Source organism: Sinocyclocheilus rhinocerous, unplaced genomic scaffold (genome assembly GCF_001515625.1).
Source record: "Sinocyclocheilus rhinocerous isolate Xijiao unplaced genomic scaffold, SAMN03320098_v1.1 scaffold287, whole genome shotgun sequence".
In the NCBI taxonomy this organism is placed as follows: Eukaryota; Metazoa; Chordata; class Actinopteri; order Cypriniformes; family Cyprinidae; genus Sinocyclocheilus; species Sinocyclocheilus rhinocerous.
This window is the reverse complement of record NW_015633524.1, coordinates 110,078-131,928: the sequence shown is the minus strand read 5'-3', so window position 1 is coordinate 131,928 and position 21,851 is coordinate 110,078. Positions and strand designations below refer to the sequence as shown.

General features: G+C 35.5%; 1 protein-coding gene across 3 annotated transcripts in view; it reads right to left on the bottom strand.

Moving 5' to 3' along the window:
• Positions 1-21,851, bottom strand: part of LOC107744073 (spermatid perinuclear RNA-binding protein-like) — a 105,988-nt gene that overhangs the window by 42,425 nt on the left and 41,712 nt on the right. For all 3 annotated transcript variants that reach the window (XM_016557546.1, XM_016557544.1, XM_016557545.1), the window contains exon 2: positions 21,325-21,391. The gene's annotated coding sequence lies outside the window, so the exon portion shown is untranslated. The remainder of the gene's footprint in view (positions 1-21,324; positions 21,392-21,851) is intronic.

Sequence of the window (21,851 nt, the reverse complement as noted above, 5' to 3'; positions counted from 1 at the left end):
GAACAGATGTACTCTAAAAAAAAAAAAGAGTTCAGGCCAAAAAATTTTTTTTTTATTTTTTTTTTTAAAGAATATCCAAAAACTGTGAGGGGAGAGAGCTGATCTCAGTCGTATTTCAATGGTAAAGTGCTGTAGTGTTTTGGGTAGATGCTATGTTGCTGTTAGGAGGTGCTTGCTAAGGTGTAACAAGTTTTGATAAATTTTATGATAAGCACCATGGTTTTTTCCATTGCTAAGGTGTTCTAAATGGTGTAAAAGGCATGTCAGTAAGATTTTTTATTTTGTTTTAAACAATACTATATTCATCAGAAATTGAACTGATCAAAAGTGACAGTAAAGAAAAAAAAATCTATTGCAATTAAATGCTGTTCTTTTGAACTTTCGATTCTTCAGAAAATACTTAAAATATTAAGCAGCACAACTTCAACATTGATAATAATAAGAAATGTTTCTTGAGCAGCAAATCAGCATATTAGAATGATTTCTGAAAGATCATGTGACACTGAAGACTGGAGTAATGATGCTGAAAACTCAGCTTTACATCACAGGAATAAATTACATTTTAAAACATATTTACATACAAAACAGTTATTTTAAATTGTAATAATATTTCGCAATATTACTGCGTTTACTGTATTTTTGATCAAATAAATTCAGCTTTGGTAAGCATAAGAGACTTCTTTAAAACACATCTTTCAGATTCCATGCTTTGGTTGCTAAGGTGTACTGATTGATTTTATTTTGTTAGGGTGTGATTGCTAACTTGTTCTGGTTAGTCAGATTATATACTTTGCACATGGGCTGTTGGGAATTTTGTACCAGTAAAAGTTCATCAAAAGACGTCTGCACAAAAAGTGTGCATTCCTCCTGAATGCTTGAAATGACAAATGGGACACATGGGAGCAAAAAGCACAAGACCACAAACCTATATCTAGTGTGTCGTTTGGGACAGGGTTTCACAAATCAAGATAATTTGCATGCTCTGCTTATAGCATATCATATAAAACCTTCTCACCTAATGTACATATTACCAAACAATCCATAACCAAGACAACGATGAATAGGAAGAAATAGTGTCGTTCAATGGGCCATAGCTTATCTCCCGACTCCCTTTATGCACCAAACCTCTACTTTGACATCCTTTTAAGAGATGAACAAGTGTATCTGGTGAGGGACCCCACACCGCTGCCAACAGCGCAATTACGCTCAAACGCAGCCCTGCAGATCTTCTGTAATAATGTTCTGTGGAGTGTGTCCACACAGAGACATTCACAGTCTGCTCGCTGACGGCCCTGCTGTCACTGCCTCGTTATCAGCGTCACAATCTGCTGAAAAAACACCGCATACCAAACCAGACCTTTCAGAGAGATCATTAGCCCCGAACTGACGAACATTTAAACACGTAAATGACTGATCATTAAATGACACACATATACAAACTTCAGCACTGTCTAGTTTACAACTGTACATCAATAATTACAATACAAAAGTAGATTTTTGCATGAGGTTTACCTCACAGACAAACAAAAGCCATAATGTTCAGTGACATGGAAATAAATATTATATTGACTTTCCACTTCCAATTACTGATTAATCACTACCTCACTCTGGCACAATAATATCATGTTTTTGAAACATCGTCATTTGGGGGGTTTTCTTAGTAAATACTGATAATGTGATTAATGAATCACCATATTATGTAATTCAGTTAAATGTTTTCATCAATTAGTAACAATTCTCACAATTTTCACACACACAACCCCCCCCCCAAAAAAAATGGAAACGGACAGTGCATTCAATGACAAATAAGAAAATGTTCATATTGCTTTCAAGGGCTTAGAAATGTTTTACACTATTTTAAACAAACATTAGGCCTTTAGATAAAAAGTCACAAAGTCTTTAAGATATCAGTTTAAAAGCAATGGCGGTAACATTTTACAGTCTCACTATAACTAACTTACCTAATTGCATATTAATGGCTTTTAGATCCCTTAATCCTACACTATACCTACAGTAAACTTAACAACCTTACTAACTATTAATAAGAAGCAATTAAGAGTTTGAGAAAAAAGCTATTGTTAATAGTTAGTTAACAGTAAGAATTGGTCCCAAACCTCCCCTTACGCATTGAGTAAATGTAAACACATATTAATTATTTTAGAATTTTTTTTGAAACGCACTGTATAAAGTAATTTTTTCCCCCAAATATCATGAAGTGATTCTTAAGTATAAATGCATCCAGAAAAACTGTATACATCAAGCTGAGGTTCAATTGGGGCTCATGATTGAAGACAGCAGGAGATCACTGATTAGCATGCAGTGGTCAGATTGTGAAAAAGACATTTAACCTCAGTATTTCAGCATGAATAAGTAGACATCCTCCAGCTTGTGGGAAACAAGCGAAAAGAACGAGATAAGCATTTCTCAACACTGCCCCCTTCACTGACCTTCACTTTCACCTTCCTTCTGCCTGATGTCAATCCTTTAATCATTTTTTGGTTCCCTCTAGTTTAGATAATAGAGGTATTAGAAGAGCATGAGCGAGAGGTGGCTTTAACTGGATTCTGTCATCAGGACAGTCTGGCCTTCCTGTAGACAGCCCACGGCGACATCGCTGCCCCGCAAACAATTACAGTCCCACTTTGCTGCAGAATAATAGGGAAAATAAAAATTAATTTCCTCCCTCCAAATCACTGCCAGGCTTTAAAGGGGTCATATGATGCGTTATATGATATGATTTCAAGTTTTCCTTTCTCTTTGGAGTGTTACAAGCTCTTGGTGCATAAAGAAGATCTGTAAAGTTGCAAAGACTAAAGTCTCAAATCCAAAGAGATATTCTTTAAGAGGCTTCCTTCTGGGACGACAGCCATGCAGATCAATTTGATGCAGTGTGCGGCGTATGGTCTGAGCGCTGACAGGCTGACCCCCCGCCGCTTCAACCTCTGCAGCAATGCTGGCAGCACTCATACGTCTATTTCCCAAACAGAACCTCTGGATATGACGCTGAGCACGTGCACTCAACTTCTTTGGTCGACCATGGCGAGGCCTGTTCTGAGTGGAACCTGTCCTGTTAAACCGCTGTATGGTCTTGGCCACTGTGCTGCAGCTCAGTTTCAGGGTCTTGGCAGTCTTCTTATAGCCTACGCCATCTTTATGGGAAGGAACAATTCTTTTTTTTCAGATCCTCAGAGAGTTCTTTGCCATGAGGTGTATAGTGAGAGCGATAACACCAAATTTAACACACCTGCTCCCCATTCACACCTGAGACCTTGTAACACTAATGAGTCTTAAATTCAGTGAGTGGGTATTAATCTTAAAGATAACACTCATTTGTTTGCTTATTTGAAGTGCATTGTTCCAACAGTCAGTGTTGTTTTAATATTGAGATCCACAAGCCAGGATTCGAACTCGGGACACCTGAAGCGCAACGGCGCTATATGACGGTGCGTTACCCACGAGGCTATTGGTACCGACCTATTATAGTTTTTATTAATATTTTGAATCAGATTGCATTTTTATTTGCTGCTTTCATGTTACTTTTCATATTATGATGTTTTTATTAGTTTTTGTTGTTAAGAAATAAATATTGCCGTGTTAATAGCTGAAGTAAAAAAAATTTTCGTGGTTTTAATTTTAGGTAATTACCACCGTTCATGCCAGACTGGGGAGAGAGGTGTTGTAATAATGTAAAATATGTGAAAAATAATGTGTTTTTCAAACAACCTAGTATGAGAGCCTGTTCTAGTACACCTCCAAAACAAAATCAAGACTTTGTAAAAGAGCATAAAAGGACCCCTTTAAACAAATTGAGATGCTGAGATATGGGAAAAGACACTTTTTTTACTTTCAGAAAATGTCTAAAAAGGAATTTTTGAAATGGCCAAAAGTGCTCATAGTCGAAGAATAACCAAATAATATTAATTTTGCTATAAATTGTCCTTTTGAGATGTTAATCAGATATCAAAAATATGATCCTTAAAATAGAACTTCTTATCACAATTAATTAAAAACCAGCAGTTCTTCTATCTATTTAAATGAAGTAGTGGCAAAACTCATTAAAACACATCAATCCACCTGAGACTTGAGACAACAGGGAGCTAGTAAAGAAAAACATTGTTTTCATCTAGCAAACAGAAGATAGAAAGAGATTTCAAGAGGGGAGTAGGTTACGATCATATCTTTGCCCCAGTGCTACTAATTACACGCATTCGTTTTCTTTGTCTTTCATTCTTCTCTGTGTTTTAAGGAAAGCGGTTAATTTCTTCTCTAGGGTCAGCAGACAAAAGCTGGTATTAAACGGAAACATCTTTCAATCAGAGCCTAGCTGATGTTTTCTACAAGTTTGCCATTTATTTACCATCTAGAGACTCCCAAAATCTCAAAATGAGCTTGTGTTTGCATTTTTGCTTCCTCATTACAAACACCCCATCAGATCCCTCTAAGGAAAACCATTCTGGCCTGCAGGCAAAAGGCACTGGCTTGGCGGATAGAGTCTCAGTAGTACGAGGTTGCCAGATCAGCGCCACACTTCTCTGCACACTGATTATTGGACGGCCACTTAATGAATCTTACACATGGCAAACCGCACCTGCTCCCATGGAAAAGACTCGGCCGTTGGTTAGGGTGTGTGCAATAAACAGATGTTTACAAACCCTCAGTCTGGGAATGGCAACTCTAGAAATTGTTATGTTTAGGTTAGCGGTGGGTTATTCTTACAGCTATATATGAAGTTGTGTATTGACGCTTCTATGAGTTTAAACGCCATTGCACATGCAAATGTTTACTCCAGAGCCATTTTAACCTCTATTACTAAGTCTATTAATAGTGACCCCAACGTACCTCTATATTGAGAGTGTGTGTTTACAGAAGGAAATACTGAATTACGGAATAAACCATCTGCAGACTGACATGCTGGTTGAGTGCTGTTTTACACCCAGACAGAGGCACACATGAATGCATATGCACGGAAAGCCAAGGAAGCTCTTCTCATGAAGCTTGCTGAACTCGATCCAAAATCGGAGGTTTCTAGACGTGGCTGCATAATTCATAACTGTGAGGTGTTTAATTTATATTTCTGCAGTAGTGAAGTCAAGGTTCCAGCTCAAATACATGTAAACAAATCATCCGACACGTTGAGCTGAATGAAACAGCCATCACCGTTTCCTATTCTTATGCTCAACAATAAGACGCTCTGAAAGGGAAAAAAAACAGACAGATGAAAGAGAAAAGTCTTTTGTTTTTACCCATTTTAACCTGTAGTAAACATTCATTCAAAAGAGCCGTCAAGGAATAATTCAGAGTGACATGAAGGGAAAAAACGAGAGTCTAGGATAAAGAAAAGAAAAGAAATTTTATTAAAAATGCACATGCCTTTCAGTTCTTATATAGAAATCGAATCTTTGTTTTCATGTTATGGCTTTTAATGTCATATAACCAAGTAAACGGTTTAGAATATTTATTTAGAATAGTTACAATTATATAATATTTAACACTTTTTTCACAATGTCATGAATTATTAGTAAGATTTGTAATGTTTTTAATGGAGTCTCTTATGCTCATTAAGGCTGTATTAATTTGATTTAAAAAAAAAAACTGTAATATTGTGAAATATTATTGCAATTTCTAATATTGGTTTCCTATTTTAATATACTTTAAAATATATTTTATTTCTGTGATGCAGCACAAATTTTTTTTATCAGCCATTACTCCAGTTTTAAGTATAGTGTCATATGATCCTTCAGAAGTCATTCTAATATGCTGATTTATTATCAGTGTTGAAACTGTTGTGCTGATTAATATTTTTTTGGAACCTGTGATACTTTTGTCTTTGATTCTTTGATGAATAAAAAGTTAAAAAGAACAGCATTTATTCAAAATAGTTAAAAAATCGTTACTAACAATATGTCTTTACTATCACTTTTTATCCATTTAACACATCCTTGCTGAATAAAAGTATTAATTTCTTTAAAAAAAAAAAAGAAAGAAAAAATTTACTGATCCAAACTTTTGAATAGTATTGCAAAACAAAATTTCTATTTTGAATAAACACTGTACTAAGAATCCTGAAAAAAGTATCACAGGTCCCAAAAATATTTAGCAGCGCAACTGTTTTCAACACTGATTATAAATCAGCATATTAGAATGATTTCTGAAGGATCATGTTACACTGAAGACTGGAATAATGATGCTGAAAATTCAACTTTACATAACAGGAATAAATTCTATTTTAAAGCATATTAAAATAGTAAACTGTTATTTTAAATTGCAATAATATTTCATAAAATTACTAAATTTCACAAATTATTTATTTATTTAGCTTTATAAGAAATAAGAGTATTACCTCATAAGGATTTGTTAAATAAAATAAAAAAACGCCAAAAGAGGAAACTTTTCAATCCAGAACTAAAGAGAAAAACAATCACATTTTAAAACAATTTATGTGTATGTGCACTAAAGTCTTTTTTGATGATAAATCTGTAAAACAGAACAAAGACACCCTGAAAATTGAGGCACATCTCAGAAATACAGCCCCCCGAAGTGAAGAAATACTTTCCTTCCAACTCTTCTAAATACAACGAGGCAACAGGACTCTTAAAATAAATAGTATAAAAAACTACAGCACATCTTTTTTAACCTTTCACCTGTTCTTCTCAGGGTTTGAGCACTTAAAATCAATTAGAAAATGCTTCAAAACACTCCTACAATTTAGCCAACTAAAAAAAAAAGTAATCAACAACCTGCTCCATTCAAAGCAAGCGGAAAAACACTAAAGGTGCCAGTATAACGCTAACTGTTTACGATAAACACAATGCAAACAAACTCGCATCATCTTCCAAAAATGATGTCCATTTACTAACATCATCATCTTGGCTTATGTTGAAGAGTGGCAATGCTAGAGAAAGTGCAGCGTCACGCATTTGTTGTTCTGCCAGTGAAGAAAAACACTGAACATGCTACAGCCATCAATAAACGAGTAACTACATTGTCAATATTTAAGATGGAGAGGTGCTTCCTGCTGACTTTAGGTCGACCCTGTAGGGACAGAAATGAGGGAGAGGAGGATAACAAGGATAGAGAGATTACCAAGTATAACTTAGAGTCCAGCAACTGGCGTGTAACATCCTGTTGTCATCCACAATCTCTTACTTCGACTTACTTTTCCCTCACATTACTCTCATTTGTCTCACTTCTACAGTATTGCCACTTCCTCAATCAACTTCTGACAGCCTAATGTGACGCTGACTAACAGATGCACAGCAGACGCAACGATCCATCAGAGCAAACGCTTCCCAAACAAAACTCAATATTATACTGACAGGATTAAGCTGCTTTGTGTCATTTTTCAATAGTTCCATCTAACATGTTTGTCATTCATTTTGATGTGGCTAATGGCAGAGAAATTACACACTTAATCTTTAACAACAAAACAATCGATATTCCGTTCAAATGAAACAATTCAACTTCTTAATAAAAGCTTCACTTCACACATTGGCTTGGGTTAAAAGTTTAGACATTAGTGTGGGCATAAACCTGATCTACAGTATTGGCTGACTCGTTTGTCTTGATAGGACATTTTCCAACGAGGAATGGCAAAATGGCCTGGCTTTATTAAATGAGATGCATCAAACTGATTCCCTCTTTGAGGTCACCTGAGGACTTCAAGAAAACACACACATGTTCAAATCCCCATACACACACACTCTGCCAAAAAACATACTATTCTAAAAACCTAAACAGCACAAACACACATGCAACAAATGCAATCAATTGCAAATGCAAAAAGCAATCAATTGTTGTGGTTTTAAAACTACAGTGAGCCTGAGCATGTATTAATTTAAAGGGGTCATATGACGTTGCTAAAAAAGAACATTATTTTGTGTATTTGGTGTAATGAAATGTGTTTAATGTGGTTTAAGGTTCAAAAAACACATTATTTTCCACATACTGTACATTATTGTTTCTCCTCTATGCCCCGCCTTTCTGAAACGCGTCGATTTTTACAAAGCTCATCGGTCTGAAAAGCGAGGTGTGCTGTGATTGGCCAGCTATCCAGTGCATTGTGATTGGCTGAATACCTCAAGCGTGTGACAGAAATGTTACGTCCCTTACCATACTGTGATGCCGTGTCCCGGCGTGACGAGACAACACCAATAAAACCCATAACAAACGAGGCATTTGTTGCATCCAGTGGGGACATAATTACGGATTATAATGACTTATACTTTCTTTTTACGCGTTGCGTTGCATATCGCACAGCATTATTTGTCAGAACACCAGCATTGTAGGCTACTCTCCCAGTTTTAGGAAACAGTCCTCGTCCTCCATAAAATGTGCTACACACATCTGAATATTTGGGTTGAACTGTTCTGGAACAGTGTTGTAAATACAACTTAACCACTGATTTCTAGTCGTGTCCTCTTTTGGAAGACCAAACAAAGTAGTTTCGCTTTCACAACGAAACACACAGCGTCTCCACGACATGGCGGCAGCAACAATACTACAGCGAGAATAAAAGTTACGCCTTCTTTCTTCGCGTGAACATTTGGGCGGCGTTATGCAAATCTTCCCACACAGTGACGTAGACATGTGGGGGCGTGTTTAAACGAGGCGTTTTAGGAGAGCAACTTTTATACTTTAACTTTTATAAAGAATATCTCTTTGGGTTTGAGACTTTAGTCTTTGCAACTTTAGGGATCTTATCTATTCACGAACAGCTTGTAACACTCCAAAGAGAAAGGAAAACTTGAAATTGCATCATATGACCTGGTTGGTAAAGTAGTTGCTCTGAAATAAACCCACAAACCCAGACAGAGAATATCTTTGAACTCAAGAGATTATGGCTGCTTTAATAGACATTAAGATTATATGCACTTTTTTATACTTTATAAGGTTTCGATAAAGTTCACAGAAGGCTGCTGCCCTTGTAAACTACAGTCAAGCTACTAAAAAGTTATTGGTCGCAAGCTATGAAGAACTTTACAGTTTATTACTAGTAATTAACTTTACAGCATTAACTCTAATAATTAAAACAATGAACAATTACAAAGTCGCTAAACAAAATAATGAAATATTAAGAGCTTTGTTCATTAGTATTACTCAGTTAAGTGTAACTAGTGTACACTGTAACAAACACAAACACAACATTACCCCAAAAATCCCATCTGAGCACACCAGACTCATTTACACCAGAAATAAAGCTTTTTTTTTTTTTAGACCACAGTAGACCACAGACATTTACACAAAGGCACATTTCAAAGTTCACTGAATTTGAAATTAAGATATATATATATATAAATCACACATTTTATGTTTCTAAGTTCTGTGTTAATAACTTCTTCTAATAACATAATAACCTACTTATTATGTGTAATAAGTTTTTTGCATAAATGACATGAACAAAAAAGACAATCACGTGTTAAAATAATTTTGACAGTCCAGTTCACAAGCACAAAAACACTGAGTTTCTCAAAGGCTGGACTTGTTTGTGCAGTCTGGGATTACGGTGACACATAAAGACTTCTACAGACTTCCCAGGATGCTTTGAGCCTCCAGCAGCTTCAGTAGCACTGTAAAAGTGCTAAAAATACAGCTGCCCATGTTACAAAACAAGAGCTTAAAGTGAAAGCCATTTAGAGTGGATTAGATCTCTTGAGAAGTGTTAATGGACAAAGAGAGGAAACGCATACAACACTTGTTTAGCACTTACAGTTAAGATACAGTATTGATGAAGTATGAAGAGTATGACACCGGAGCAAATACCAAATAGGTGTTAATGTGAACAATTTCTCACAAAATATTTTAAAGAAATCATTCCGTCCAATTCGTGAACTGATTCCGTTGTTTTGCTGAAAAAAAAAAAAAAAAAACGCAGACGAAATCCAGTCATAAAAACAGAATTTACTGTATAACGCAGAATATCACGGAATTTGTCAAACTTTGGATGAATTAATCAAAAGTAGGTCATTACACTTCAATCAAATCGCGATATGGACTAGTATTAAGCTGTAAATATTAAGCTGCAAAAAGACTATTTAGATATGAATCCTGTATGTTATGCGCAGATGAGCGGTTTTGTTTACTACACACATACTGAAGCGCGTGCGACGCTCGCAGTGATTTCAGCGTCTGTCGTCTCACTAAATGAGGACATAAATCCAGAACTGCTCAGAGGGTCACTTCATGAGCATTTTACTGTTTCATTTGAGTAAAACTAGCGTCATATCATACATACACCGCAATATAAAGGTATTCACGGCAACCCGTTAAAATAAAAGTTTGGCTAAACTTGAAGACATTGAGCCAGAAATATATTACTATTGTTCGACAGAATGTACATACTACTACTACTACTACTACTAACATAATTAAAACTTAATTTTTTAAAGAACAATCACACATTTCTTCCATGTTTTAATTTACAAATACTTAAAGACACAGAGAATGGACGTTTGATGTCAAGAATACTTTTTATTTTAAAATTCAAATTGAACATGGAAAAAGTGCAACATACTAATAAAAAAAACATTTCAACAACCAAAAATAGAACTAAAATTAAAAATTAGAAATGTAATTGTAATATCAAAAAAAAAAAAAAAAAAAAGTTTGTATAATTTTCAAAAATTTTAAGATAAATAAATGAATATTCAAATGTTTTACGTCTTCATTTGATATCCAGTAAAATTTAAATACACAACAGAATTTCTGAGGAAAACAAAAACATTTTATAAATTTGAATAAATTAAGTTGTTTTTATGCATTCAAATAAGACATGCTATAGCAACAGAATTTGGTAATAATAAAACATATGGTGAGAAAAAATAAAATAGTGCCCTAAACATGTAATTTTTGTTAAACTTTTAATAAATTGATGCGAAATTATGTAAGTTTCATGATTTTAATTAGCTAGACATGTTTGTTTATTTTGTTCTTAATGCCAATCCAGCATCTATGGCTATATTCATGGCGAGAACCAGTTAATCCATACACAAGTCGATCCACACGTCCGGTGAGAATTTAGAATGTTCAATTAACCTAACCTAACCAGAGCACCCGGCGTAAACCCACGCAGACACAGGGAGAGCATGCAAACTCCACACAGAAAGGCCTCTGTCCTTGCCGGGGCTCGAACCGGGGACCTTCTTGCTGTGAAAAAAAATACATAAATAAATAAATAAAAAACGGAATCCAGAACAACTAAAATGAAAAAAATAAAACGGAATTTGGAAAAAAATTAAACAGAAATTGGGAAAAAATAAATCAGATTTCATAGGGCCCTATGCTTCCCATCATTTGACCCTTTGAAAGGACCCTTATATAACAGCACACGGGTCACGTTGCTCTCTCTGCGCTTTAGCTTCACTCACTGACGCGCAGAGCGGATCGGTGCGTCAGCTCCCCGTTAGAGTCGCGTCCAACCTTGGGTCGCCATTGCTCAGTATCACGGGCACCATCTGTTCATACTGCCATCAACCCAGCGGGCCGCCCCCTGCCGCTCCATCCTGTGCCAGCTGAGGAACCGCTCCTGCGATGTGTGTTTGTGAAAGCGGCGAGACAGTTTATGCAGAAAGAGGAATTTAGAACAAGTGTGGCTAAGCCGAAAGAGGAAAAACAGAGCGTGTTTGTGCACCTCAGAGCAAAGTCGGAGCGGATCAGTGAATCCATTCATTCCAGGTCAATTTGGGCATGTTACTCGACAACACCGATTTATTAGCGCGATCCCTCACCGTCTCGCTCACAATAACCCACCCCCTCTGCTATCCAGTGCTAACCACGACCCACAATGCACTGGGACAAGCAGTCTACGGTCAATCAGATTGAACGATGTTGTAAATATTTCAGCGGCCGTCTCTCTCTCTCAAATATCTGTTTACTCGCTGTGTCTCTTTGGATTCGGAGCATGAATTTTTCACTAATTCGGCAGTCGGAGCGGCCTGGTTATCAGAGCCCCGCTGAAGTCGGATGGCGTTAGAAAGAAAGGAATGAAAAGAGCGTTTGGTTATCACACTTGAGTTGTTCGTGGTCAAAATTGACCGAACACTCGAAATGTCACTATTTTTATTTTTTTAGTAAAATCAATGTAATATATTTTTGTTCCATAATATTTTTTCTTTTTTCTTTTGTATTTTTAGAGAATTTCATGGTACTAATAAATATTTATGCAATAATTATGATGAATTTTTTCCCATTGAAAATAATAAAAAAAAAATGTTGATATTACTTTTTAATTATGGAAACATTTCATGTTAAAAATAGAGACAATGCCTTTAAAATCCAATTTTTGAAGTCAGATTAGTGACATCTGGTCAGAGTAAAAAAAAAGAAAAACATCTGCAATTCCATGGTTTAGTCACTAGATTCCTATATAGCTCAATATAAAAGGCTTATAAACTCTCTAGTGGTTTTTAGGCATAAAGACTTATTTTTATTAAGTTGTGGATCTGGATATATATTTAGACATTCTCAAAGACTACTTTTTGTAAAGGTTTAGATGTTTTGTTTGAAATATTGCATTTTTTGCATTCATTTTACTACAGTCAAACCTGAACACAGAGAAAGGCCTTTTGTTACACATAACATCAAAATTCAACAAAAATTCAACAAAAATGAATAGGAATGCTTTATCAGAGATTAATCAATCTGATTTCAACCTCTTATTTTAGTCTTCTGGCTCAATTTTGCCATATTGTTACAGCCACACCAGTTCATTTGTGTGTGTATAATAGTGTGTTGTGTGTGTGTGTCTGTGAGTGTGTGTAAGTGAGTGTTAGTGGTCGACCGATATTGGTTTTTTGACAGTCGATGCCGATATCTTTGAAAGCAGGATGGCCAATGGCCGATATAAAGCCGATATAATTTTATTTATTTTAATTAATGTTTAAGAAATTTGAAATCATTTGAAAATGGATTAAAAATAAATGTGTTAAATAAACATACTTATACTTTAGATGACAAAGTATTTTTCACAAATAAATAAATATTTAATAAAAATATAATAAAAAAAAGGAAGTAAACACTGTAACCAACAGGGCACTCAGTATTCTGGGAAGTTTGTGTGCATTGGGATTTGGGAATCATATTTTTTCAAATAAAGCCAAGGTAACGTTTTACATACAGCACACAGTGGAAAAGACATGAATATGGCAGTGGGCAAATGCATAAAGCGCAGCATAATTTGAAAGTTTGTGTTTAAAGTTTGTCCAGTGAAGCTGAACTCTCCTCCTGTCCGCATTCCATTCGCACGGACCAACCGTCACGCAGAGAACAGAGAACACGCGATCATGCAGGATACAAATGCACACTTCACAAGATCTCACAACTGGATCCGACTATTTGCTGAATGCTGACGGCAAACAAGAAAGTATTATCATGTTTGCCTTTCTATTGCTAATAATATAAAAGCAATCGTTATAATACTTTTTGTATACATTTTAATTCCTTTGTTTAACCGTTCTATCTGATTATTAGGTATCCATATTAGACAGAACTGCTAACGACAACGGCGAACAAGAGGGAGAATGCTGCCGCTGTCAGCGCCGTCAAAATAAAAGTCTGTCGCGCCGTCAAAAAAAACTAACGCATCAGCCAAACAGGAAAACTTATCGGCCGATGCCGATATTTAAAAAATGCCAAATATCGGCAGATATATCGGTCGACCACTACTGAGTGTGTGTCCGTTTTGTACTCTTGATGTTTTAGTGTGTAACCCCTTCCTTGGTGCCTGTGTTTTGACTGCATTTTTGGCTGAATTATTGATTTTATTTCATGCATTTGCAGAAACATGTTTTCCTCTTATCGGCAAGACATATCGACATACCGATGCCGATATTTACATTTAAAGCCATTATCGGCCGATTCCGATATTGGTCCGATAATATCGTGTATCCCTATCTTCCACACAATTTATCACTAAATTAAACACATGAATGATGTTTGTTCATTTTCATTTATATGCTCTAATACCACAATATGCAGTAACTTAATTAATGTTTAAGAAATTTGAAATCATTTGAAAATGGATTAAAAATAAATGTGTTAAATAAACATACTTATACTTTAGATGACAAAGTATTTTTCACAAATAAATAAATATTTAATAAAAATATAATAAAAAAAAGGAAGTAAACACTGTAACCAACAGGGCACTCAGTATTCTGGGAAGTTTGTGTGCATTGGGATTTGGGAATCATATTTTTTCAAATAAAGCCAAGGTAACGTTTTACATACAGCACACAGTGGAAAAGACATGAATATGGCAGTGGGCAAATGCATAAAGCGCAGCATAATTTGAAATCACGAGTTTAAAGTTTGTCCAGTGAAGCTGAACTCTCCTCCTGTCCGCATTCCATTCGCACGGACCAACCGTCACGCAGAGAACAGAGAACACGCGATCATGCAGGATACAAATGCACACTTCACAAGATCTCACAACTGGATCCGACTATTTGCTGAATGCTGACGGCAAACAAGAAAGTATTATCATGTTTGCCTTTCTATTGCTAATAATATAAAAGCAATCGTTATAATACTTTTTGTATACATTTTAATTCCTTTGTTTAACCGTTCTATCTGATTATTAGGTATCCATATTAGACAGAACTGCTAACGACAACGGCGAACAAGAGGGAGAATGCTGCCGCTGTCAGCGCCGTCAAAATAAAAGTCTGTCGCGCCGTCAAAAAAAACTAACGCATCAGCCAAACAGGAAAACTTATCGGCCGATGCCGATATTTAAAAAATGCCAAATATCGGCAGATATATCGGTCGACCACTACTGAGTGTGTGTCCGTTTTGTACTCTTGATGTTTTAGTGTGTAACCCCTTCCTTGGTGCCTGTGTTTTGACTGCATTTTTGGCTGAATTATTGATTTTATTTCATGCATTTGCAGAAACATGTTTTCCTCTTATCGGCAAGACATATCGACATACCGATGCCGATATTTACATTTAAAGCCATTATCGGCCGATTCCGATATTGGTCCGATAATATCGTGTATCCCTATCTTCCACACAATTTATCACTAAATTAAACACATGAATGATGTTTGTTCATTTTCATTTATATGCTCTAATACCACAATATGCAGTAACTAACAGCAATATTTACCTACACATATTTTTCTCCTAAAACATTTTCATGCCAAAAATCATAAAGCAATGCCAAAAAAATTATTTGGTCAACAATAACCTGGGTAAATATATTAAATGTTGTGTCTAGCGCTGGTAGTATGCCTTTATAAACTTAAGCTCATTCTTGGTTATGGAGGTGTGCAGCTCCTGGGAGGTTCAATGACAGTGTGAATGGAAAACAGATATGGGGCTTAAGAGCTTTGTGTGTGTGTGTAGCATGACGGGAGAGCAGTGTGTGTGTGTGTGTGTGTGTGTGTAGCATGACGATAGAGCAGTGTGTGTGTGTGTGTTTGTGTGTGAGGAGGTGAAAATCGGCTTGTCTCAGCAAAGTGCTGAATTCCTAGCAGAGTTCAGCGACCCCGGGGCCATCAGACGCAGCAGCGGAGAAACAGGAGGATGTGTTCATCTCTGTGTATAAGCTGCAGTTTTGACCCCTGGCCCCATTTCCAGCGCACACCACTCTCCTCTTGACATATTCATCACCTCGCATCCTGCGTTTTAACCACATCGACTCAGAGCTGCATCAGTGTGTTTCTGAGACGAATGCGTCGATCAGACAGTTTAGAGATATTTTCTCAGTCCATGTGTTTGCAGGACGACTCGTTCCAGTTTTCTCTGCTATTTTGGCTTGATGCAATGTTCAATTGCATGAGATTTTTTTCATTCAGAGCATCACATCAGTGGAACTCAATACCACAATCAATTAGAGAATGCATATCGTTTAATTAATTTAAGTATAATTTTAAGAAATGACTTCTTCATAATCAGCAATGTGAACATTAATGTTGGTTTATTTCGATTTTTTGATTTGATTTTTTTGATAAGTTGCTTTTTATATTTACTTTTCTTTTTTTCTGTCATTTTGTATAATCTGTTGTTTAATTGTATTTTAGAGAGTTGTTCATCGTTTTTGGTTCTATTTTGTTGTTATTGTTCTTCTGTTTTGTTTATTTTCTTTTCTCCAGTTTTTACACCTAATAACATCTGGCAAAGGGACTACCAATGAAAACATGCCTTCGGGCTAATTTGGGTACATTTACACTCATGAATGTTGATTAATGTACATTGTCCCTTTTTTAAATAAATTAATTAATTAATTAATGTTAATAAATCAATCAATGTATGCGACATTTCACTGAATTAATTATTTTATTTACTTGTTTAGATTTTTATTCCTATTTTATTTATATATAAAATGTATTTTTTCCAAATAAAATCTATTTAATTATTGTTTGATTACATAGTTTTGCATTGTTCTTTATTTATTTCCACTTATAATTATTCATTGATATTTGTAATTTTATTTATTTTATTTTTATATATATATTTTTACTTTCATTTTTAAATGGTATTTTTTAATTTTTAAGCTTTTTCTCATTTAATTTTTCATTTAATTATTTCATTTTTGTTTACTTCCTTAGTTTCTCACTGTTCTTAATTCCATTTAGAATTATTATTCAATATTTTTATATTTGTTTTTCATTTTAATTTAATTTGTATTTATAATCTTTGCTGCAGTTTTAAACATTTTCTTCATTTTATTCTTAATTTAATTATTTAATTACTTTTCTTTATTAGTTTCGTATGGCTCTTTTCTTATTTCTATTTATTTATTTGTTTGTTTGTTTAATTATTTATTTATTTATTCATTTATTCATTCATTCATTTGTTTATGTTTATGTTTATAACTACTGGCCAAGCTAGTACACAAATACACCAAAAATTTTTTCCCATTTATAATAATTTATCAGCATTTTTATTTTATATTTTTAATTAGATATTTTAATATTCATTATTTATTTATTATTTTTTTCTGTTCTTGCTGGCCTGACAAAAGAATGAATGTGAATTTGTGTTACCCCGAAAAGCCAGATAGAAAGGGGGAAAAAGAGAGAGACTGCACAGCAAGATGGGCAAAAAAACGTGAGGCTCTGTGCCGGCTCATCCCGCGGGAATTGTCGTCATGGCTACATCCCTCCAGCAGCAGCTCCCTGATTCCCAGAGAGAGACGAATGCAAGACAGGAGCAGTGAGAGAGAGAGAGAGACAGACAGATGGAGCAGCTCTTATTGCAGTGAGAGGCTGAGAATTGAGATGCTTTATTACAGACAGAGAGGCACGTCTGACCACTGACACAACAACACACAGAGATTAAAGACCGCATGAAACCGCTTAATGCCACGCATGGTTTTGGTGTTGCATCTCGCTGTATAGTTTAGTTATGGCTAACATCTCTGGAGTATGAGTGTTTATCTGTATTCATCAGCCGCGGTCGCGAACTCCTCAGTCCCAGCGGCAGACAGAGTGTTAATCAAAAATTCAAGCAGCTCTCTCTCTCTCATGTTTATGTCTTCCACTGAACAGCCCTTTCAAGACAGACCTATTCAGCCCCGTCCACAACACATCTGAAAATGATGAAAACAGATATGAGGCTGGAATAGCAAAGCCTGGCAGAGAACAAAGACTACACAAAGAAACACAGTAGCGCAAACTCCTTCACAGGAAATGACAAAGAAAGAGAGAGGCTCCAAGGAATTGATGTCAAACGTCAGATGGCCATTTCTGATTAGATGCAGATTTGGGAAAACGACACAAAAATAAGGATACTGTGAAACAGGAAAATATATGAATATACTACAGTATACTAAGTGAAAAATTTAAGGGGGTCTGAATACTTTCCGTACCCACTGTAAATAAAATTAATTCTAACATAAGGTACTTCAACACTTGATCATCACCTAAAGTATAAAGTAGGGTCCCTGTTATATTATGACAATTTATATAAGGGAAAAAACATTATATGTTATTATTATAACAATAAACTGTCTTCTTTATTATTATTATTATTATATTGCTTAAATAATAATAAATAATAATAATAATAATAATACTGAACTGTAGTGTATAATTGCTTTATTGCTATATTAAAAATAATCTGTAACACTTTTGTTCTTTAATTATTTCTGTTTTAAATTTTACATTTTAATATTGTAATAAAAACAATATATTACTGTTATGTTATATTATTATTATTATTATTATTATTGCTACAACTATATTGACTTTATTTTAAATGATAATAATAATAATAAAAATGAACTGTAATGTATAATTATTTTATTGCTATATTAACATTTATTTTAAAATACAAATGTTTTTTTTTTGTTAACTTTTGTTTAAATTTTTTATTTTAATATAGTAATACAAAATACATTACTTTTGTTATATTATTACCACTACTACTACTACATTGTAATAATAACTACTATTTTTTATAATAATAATACTTTTAACTATTTTAGTTTTATTATTTATAATATAGTAATAAAATAATACATTACAGTTTTGTTATATTATTATAACTACTACTACTACTACTACTACTACTACACAATAATAATAACTAGTATTTTTAATAATAATAATCATAATAATAAATGAATCTGTAACAGAAATAAAGATATTCAAGGAATTTAGCTTACTTCATTTTTCAAAGAGGTAATGAATATTTTAATTGGCGACTAAAAGTGTGTGGAGAATAAACCAACGTTAGTCTGTTACTAACGCAGGACTAACAATTAACGCTGAAATGTCAGATGTAGTGAAACCGCAGAGATAGAGGCGCGGGCTGACAAAGTCACTGGATTCTCAAGGACACTGCGGCGAAAGAGAGAGAGAGTGTGTGTGTGTGTTTGATGGAGAGAGATGAGCGCGCAGGAATATGAGAGGCAGCCTGGGAATACACTCACGTGGATTGGCCGCTCCGTGAGCATGTGTGTCAGCGTGCGAGTGTGTGTGAGCGTGTGTGAGTGTGTCTCAGCGTGTGAGTGTGTGTGAGTGTGTGTCAGCGTGTGAGTGTGTGTGAGTGTGTGTGAGCGTGGGTGAGCGTGTGTAAGTGTGTGTGTGTGAGCGTGTGTGAGTGTGTGAGTGTGTGTGTGTGTGTGTCAGTGGGTGTGAGTGTGTGTCAGTGGGTGTGAGTGTGTGTGAGTGTGTCAGTGTGTGTGAGTGTGTGTCAGCGTGTGTGAGTGTGTGTCAGCGTGTGAGTGTGTGTGAGCGTGTGTCAGTGGGTGAGTGTGAGTGTGAGTGTGTGGGAGTGTGTCAGTGTGTGTGAATGTGTGCGAGTATGTGTCAGCGTGTGTGAGCGTGTGTCAGTGGGTGAGTGTGAGTGTGAGTGTGTGGGAGTGTGTCAGTGTGTGTGAATGTGTGCGAGTATGTGTCAGCGTGTGTGAGCGTGTGTCAGTGGGTGAGTGTGTGTCAGCGTGTGAGTGTGTGTCAGTGTGAGTCAGCGTGTTGCTCTGAGGGCGGGGCTTGGCATCTGCTCCACCAAGCATCCTGGGGGAAGTAGAGTGATGATGGCAGGCTTTGGGCGAGTGAATCGCGTTAATTTATCTCTATGGCTCACAAATCGAAGGTTACAAGACAGAAGAGTAAAGCGGATTCAAGCGAACACAAGTTGTTAGTCTTCGCAACTTACTCACGCTTGCAGTTCAAACCAGCGGAGACTGATTAGCCACCATTTGAGCAGGAAGTCGGAGCGCGTTGGTCTGTAGAACAGCGACACACTCCATTACCTGAGCCGAGTCCGCTCTCAACATCCACTCCAGCGCACAGAGCCAGAGCGAGCCAGAACCAACAGACTCAACACAATGTTTGATTGGTAAATTTCTGCCCAGGCCAAGACAAGATCAATGCTACCCACAAGCATTACTTGCTTATTTTTTGCTCAAGGCCCTTCACTTCACAATCACAACTTAGTAGGTGTGATAAATAGGCCTTTCCTGTGTCAGTGGATGCTTGAGAATGAGCCATCCCTGTGCAGACATAAAGCTGTGTGATTACTTCACCAGTAGTCTGTATAGGATTCAGCTGTAGATCATGAGCAATGCTGAGACTCACATCTGTAACCCATCAGAACAGAACAATCTGAGAACGTCCCGAAAACTGTTCTGGGGTAACACAATCTGGTAGGGCTGCAAGATTGTGATTATACAACAATATGGCTACATTTTAAAAATAACTACAATAAGCAAAAATAAGAAAATAAAATATTAAATGATGATGATGATTAATAAAAAAGAAAAATTACTACAAACAAAATAAATATTACTATTTTAGTATTTCACTGCACAAAAAAAACAACAACTATTATTATTACTATTATTACTAAAAACCACTAAAATATTACTAGTGTAATATTTCACTGTAAAATATATAATTTTATATAATATAATATAAATAATAATGATAAAACTTAATAATAGTTAATAACAATAGTACTATTGTAATATTTCACTGTAAAATTACATAATTGTTATATAATAAAACAAATAATAATGATTAATTTCACATTTCAACTGTAAAATTAGAATAAGAATATTTATGGCTGTCTTAACTTCTTTATTTTCAAACATCAAACAACTGAACTTTTTGGAAAAAAATATTGCAGGGAGCCCTTAAAGCTTCTCCTTTTTTTTTGTAGATAAGCACTACTCATCAGAAGTTTGGGAAGGCATATGTTACGTTTCCAAATGCACATTAAAGCGACCTAAACTCATCATGATCATGAGCTGCTCATGTGCAAGAAAGCAGCGCCACACTTCACTCTGAAAGACGCTGCAAGTTCCAAACCATGTGTGACTTTTTCTTCTGAAGAATGGTTTCTTCTGTCTTGATCTGTATATTAAACGTCAATGAGATCCAAAAAATAGCATTGGTCTCCATTTACTTTCATTGTATGTTTCTATCCCTTTAAGCAAAGCGAAGGCTCAAACAGGCTCTCAGGAGTAAACAGTTCACGTTTAACTAAACATCTCCAAAGTGGTACATGGAAACAAGCATGTAAACCTACAATCCTCCTCAATGTCCAATTGCATCCCAACGGCCACATGGATTGTAAATGGTGTAAAACATGGCATTTCCCAATAACAATTATGTTTCATCAACAAACACCAGCGGCTGTGAGGGCAAATACATTCTGACAAACTAAGACTCAACACTCCAGACCACCCTGTACTAATTATTCCCAAAAGAAGCAGTGGGGGAAGAGTTTCTGTGCTCCACACCCATAAAGCATGTCCTCATAATAAACCTGAGCGAACAGATGCGAGAATGGTGCGGTGGTCCGGAGGACTGCTGATTTATGAGCCTGACCCACTCAGGACAGCCTTGTTTGAGAGGTCAAGAGAGAGGGGTCACGTACCGTCAGCGCTCACGTCCTGCTGCTGTCCAGACCTTCTCACGGAGCACAGACGCTGTCGTATCTGGACCTGCAGAAAGAGAAGAGCATTTATTCAACCCTCACTGAAGAAGAATAGCACAAACACAGACAAGACACCAAAGTGCTGCATTCGTGAAAATCTTTGCAATACATTGTCACAAATACATTTTGAAGGCTATCTCCACATTATAAGTCACAGATAATAAACAGGTATTTCTGTTAGAAGTAATTTAAAATGTTCAGTCATAACTGGTAAAAAGTAAGTTGTTTTTACAGATAAAATAAAAGACATATATATATATATAAAATTTTACAAATAATCTTTTATTTTAACAGTAAAAATTAGATATATGCATATGATTAATTGAAATAAAGTTTATTTTATTAATATATATTATAATAATATAAAAATACATTATTTTATTAATATATACTGTTAAATTAAAAACATTATGTGTACATGTATGTGTATATATATATATATATATATATATATATATATATACAAT